The following is a 5,331-nucleotide window of genomic DNA, read 5'->3' as shown; positions in this document are numbered from 1 at the left end:
TGTTTCGGACCAGCCGTGGAGTGTGCTTGTTGGTGGTGGGGGAGTATAAACTTTACCATTCTGTTTGGGAACCGCTTATAATGTGTGTAGCATGGAAGATATTGAGATCTCTCGGTTGTTATGTTGACAATGAAAGTATCCCACTCAAAATATTATTTATCTCTATTTGAAAAATCGAGCTCTGACACCTCTACAAATCCCTGCTTCCCTCTGCGAAGGGCCTATCCATTTACTTATATGTTGAGTCATCACCCTCTTATTAAAAAGCACCAGTTGGAGAGCACTGCTGTCATTTGCATCCATTACTATTAATTTATGTTGAGTATGACTGGATCTCTTTTACCATGAATTACAATGTTTAGTCAGTCCTTGATCTTTAAGGGTGCTCTGCATTTATGTTTTGCGGTCTCAGAAAGGGCTAGCGAGATACCATCTTGTTATATCATATTATGATTGTTTTGAGAAAGTGTTGTCATCCGAGATTTACTATTATTGCTCGCTAGTTGATTATGCCATTGGTATGAGTAAACATGAGACCTAAGTGTTATTGTGAATATGGTTAGTCATAATCTTTGCTGAAAACTTGAATGCTGGCTTTACATATTTACAACAACAAGAGCAAACAGAGTTTGTAAAAGTTTTTCTTTATCACTTTCAGTTTATCAACTGAATTGCTTGAGGACAAGCAAAGGTTTAAGCTTGGGGGAGTTGATACGTCTCCGTCGTATCTACTTTTTCGAACACTTTTGCCCTTGTTTTGGACTCTAACTTGCATGATTTGAATGGAACTAACCCGGACTGACGCTGTTTTCAGCAGAATTTCCATGGTGTTATTTTTGTGCAGAAATAAAAGTTCTCGGAATGACCTAAAACTTCATGGAGATTATTTTTGGAAATAATAAAAAATACTGGCGAAAGAATCAAGGCCAGGGGGCCCACACCCTGTCCACGAGGGTGGGAGGCGCGCCCCCCTGCCTTGTGGGCGCCCTAGTGCTCCACCGACCTCAACTCCAACTCTATATATTCACGTTCGGGGAGAAAAAATCAGAGAAAAGGATTCATCATGTTTTACGATACGGAGCCGCCGCCAAGCCCTAAACTCTCTCAGGAGGGCTAATCTGGAGTCCGTTCAGGGCTCCGGAGAGGGGAATATGTCGTCGTCGTCATCATCAACCATCATCCATCACCAATTTCATGATGCTCACCGCCGTGCGTGAGTAATTCCATCGTAGGCTTGCTGGACGGTGATGGGTTGGATGAGATTTATCATGTAATCGAGTTAGTTTTGTTAGGGTTTGATCCCTAGTATCCACTATGTTCTGAGATTGATGTTGCTATGACTTTGCTATGCTTAATGCTTGTCACTAGGGCCCGAGTGCCATGATTTCAGATCTGAACCTATTATGTTTTCATGAATATATGTGAGTTCTTGATCCTATCTTGCAAGTCTATAGTCACCTACTATGTGTTATGATCCGGCAACCCCGAAGTGACAATAATCGGGACCACTCCCGGTGATGACCGTAGTTTGAGGAGTTCATGTATTCACTAAGTGTTAATGCTTTGGTCCGGTACTCTATTAAAAGGAGGCCTTAATATCCCTTAGTTTCCAATAGGACCCCGCTGCCACGGGAGGGTAGGACAAAAGATGTCATGCAAGTTCTTTCCCATAAGCACGTATGACTATATTCGGAATACATGCCTACGTTACATTGATGAATTGGAGCTAGTTCTGTGTCACCCTATGTTATAACTGTCGCATGAATAATCGCATCCAGCATAATTCTCCATCACCGATCCAATGCCTACGAGTTTTTCACATATTGTTCTTCGCTTATTTACTTTTCCGTTGCTACTGTTACAATCACTACAAAACTATCACTGTTACTTTTGCCATTGTCACCGTTACTTCCATACTACTTTGCTACTAAATACTTTGTTGCAGATACTAAGTTATCCAGGTGTGGTTGAATTGACAACTCAGCTGCTAATACTTGAGAATATTCTTTGGCTCCCCTTGTGTCGAATCAATAAATTTGGGTTGAATACTCTACCCTCGAAAACTGTTGCAATCCCCTATACTTGTGGGTTATTAGTCTCCATCTTGGACATTGGATATAGCAGCCCGTCTTGGGATGGCAATGCCAGAATCACAACGTTTTGGTGGCCCTCGGGGCATCCCACTCGCCTGGCTTCGTGAAAACTTTCGTATTTTATCTAGCTTCGCCAATGATGAGACGAGAAAAAGACATCTGTTTGCGTATTTGTTGTGGCTCCTCCGGACTCTGTTTCCAAATTCACACGGAGACGTAGTTCTCCCTGGTCTCATCTACATTGCAGAGAATATGGTAGATGAACCTTTACCCGAGCAGCCAAAATACAGCTTCGGTTCTACCATGCTATGTCATACATATAGAGGCTTGTGTGATGCCACACAAAAAACTTCTTTCGCACAAAAAGCTCCGTTACTTTGTGTCGCCTACGAGTTTCTACAGTTGTGGTCCTGGGAATACCTCCCTGTAGGACGACCTCATATACTAAATCCCGTACACCCATACGACTTTAGTGAGGGCAGCAGTGCAACTATGGCCACCAGGTGGACAAAGGCATGGAAACATTGGTCTCCAGATATTGCAAAAAATTGTTACCCTATGTACCACCAGCAGTTTGAGATAATTGATGAGGCAGAAGTCACATGGAACCCGTGGACTCAAGACCGGATACAAATGGTCTTTGATATTCGACCCTCACAGCAGGCATCTTGAGCGATAGTGCATTCTGGCTGACTCGCTGCAACTTATTGTTCCTGTGGTGTGTTGAGACTTACAACCCAGAGCATGTAATGAGACAGTTCGGTCTCTATCAAGAGATTCCACCACCTTTTCCAAGACGTATCGATGAGGAAACCCATAAGTAAGATGTGACCTCCCTAAATAGTTAGTGTCTTTCTTAATTTACTAAACTCACACTTTGTTACATAATTTGTAGGCTAACCAATATGGGCAAGGGTTGGAGTTTGTACCATTGGAGGGAACACAACATTCAATGGGTACACAGGTGGGAAAATGAAGCGCTAGCAAATATAGTGCACCAACTTAGGTACATTTTATTTACATTATTTTATTACGATGACCATACGATGCGTGAAGATGCTTTGCTTTCATCACAACAGTTTATGTAATTATTTAATTTTGCAGACCGTACGATGGAAGTACAGATCAAGCGTACAAGCAGTGGTACTGCATCAACACACGTACTAGCCTGGCCAGACAACCAGCTACTATACCAACATATCTCACACAGGAGGAGCAGGCGCAGAGACATATTGAGCTGCATGCAGCTTACTATCGTGACCAGATGGTAATCACTTGTAACTTTTTTAGCTCCATCATTTCAACCAAATAACATCCAAATATTGTTCAGCTTGAAAGTTGCAATGAAGTAGGGCAGATGGCTATGGAAAGCATGTCGGCCCGGGGCCCAGCTTGCAAGTCATTCCAGAAACGTTTTCAAGAATACATGGCAACAATGTTCAGATGCGGTAGAGGCGACGACGTTGTCACTAGAGCGTACAACATGCTGGTAGCGAGGTCAGCCAGACCGAGCGAGGCACGTACGAGCCATGGGCAGTGGGGGAGGGTCCGAGTACTAGAACGACATTGCTACGATATGACTCATCTCTGCCACTGCATCGCTCTTCTTCGGTGCAGCTTCGTCAGGGGCAGACATCTCAGGACCATGCACGAGCTTGGATTCGATGCCCGAGCAGACTCTTTCACCGAACCCATATGTGTAAGTGCATCTAGTGCCCCTTAGTGATTTTGGTGTATTGAAGACTTATAGGTTAAGGGACTAATGTGTTTGTGAGTGTACACAGGTCTATAAGTCTATGAGGAGTTTGATATTTACAGAGAAAGTCGACCCCTAAAAATGAATGTCTTCAACTGAAGACTTTGGCTTTCTGAAGACTTTGAAAGTGAAGAAATTGGTGTGACCGTGAAGACTTGATATTCATGCGAGGAACATGAAAGCGTGAAGACTTTTGTTTTCATAGTTTCATTTTCTCTTTCTCGAGTCATAGGAAACACCGTACTGTTAAAGGGGGTCGAGGAAAAACTAAGGAAAAGTTTCCAAGTGATGCTCAACTCAAAATCCTACACCTACCAATCCTTTCGAGTGAAGCCATTGGAAATCTCATACAGATCAGTCAATTTCTTCAGTGACAGAGACGATGATCTTCTGGTCTCTGAGGAATTTGTTCTGACTGAGGAGTTAGGAATTCGCCAGTGCGGATTGCCTACAAGTGAGGAACATGATAGCCCTCGGGAATTTGAGAGCTCAAATTTCCGACCGTTGTTGTGCTATGCGCCAGCTGTCCCAAAAGATCTTATCCACCTAGCGGTCATATCATTGAAGGGCATTTATGTCTTATCATGTCGGGCTGCTCCCTAGGCTATAAATAGCCACCCCCTACAACCATTAGCTGGTTGGCTGCTCCGCAAGAAACTAACACTTGTCATTGAGAGCATCCCATCCTCCGAGGACTTTGAGCGAAAATCATCAAGTGAGGAAAACCCAAACCCAAACACCTACAAACCCAAAGTGATTGAGCATCACTGAAGAGATTGATCCTGTGTGGATCCGATGCTTGTTACCTTTGAAGACTGTGTATCTTCCAGACGGTCAGGCGTCATGGTCTAGAGCATCCAAGAGGAAATTGTGGATCGCTGAGTGACCGAGTTTGTGAAGGTTTGGAAGTCACCTGAAGACTTATCACGAGTGATTGGGCAAGGTCTGTGTGACCTTAGCTCAAGGATATTACGGCGAGGACTGTGTGTCCGGGACTGTGTGTCCTCAGGTTTAAATACCTAGCCGCTCCAACCAGACGTACAACTATCACAGCAGTTGGAACTGGTCTACCAAATCACTGTCTTCACCAAGCTAACTGGTTCTATTTCTTCAACCCTTCCATTTCCTCATTACTATGCTGTGTACTTGATCGTTACTGTTTGAAGACTTTGGCTGAAGACTTCCTCAATTTTCTCAGTTCAATTTCTTCAGTCAGTTTGTCTTCAGTCTGCTTATCCTGTGTTTACGCTTTCTGTACTCTGTACTTGTTTTCATTTCATCATGATGATTGTGCTGCTGTTCTGTTATGCTTGCATCTGAGTACTTATTCCGCTGCTAATAGTTATTTGCTTAGGAATTTCCTCACCCTGAAATTCCTCAGTGAAGAATTCATAAAAATCGCCTATTCACCCCCTCTAGTCAACTTAACGCACTTTCAATTGGTATCAGAGCAAGGTAATCCCTTGTTCTGTGTGATTTTGG

The sequence above is a fragment of the Triticum aestivum genome, chromosome 3D (genome assembly GCF_018294505.1).
Source record: "Triticum aestivum cultivar Chinese Spring chromosome 3D, IWGSC CS RefSeq v2.1, whole genome shotgun sequence".
Taxonomy (NCBI): domain Eukaryota; kingdom Viridiplantae; phylum Streptophyta; class Magnoliopsida; order Poales; family Poaceae; genus Triticum; species Triticum aestivum.
This window is presented reverse-complemented; position numbering follows the sequence as displayed.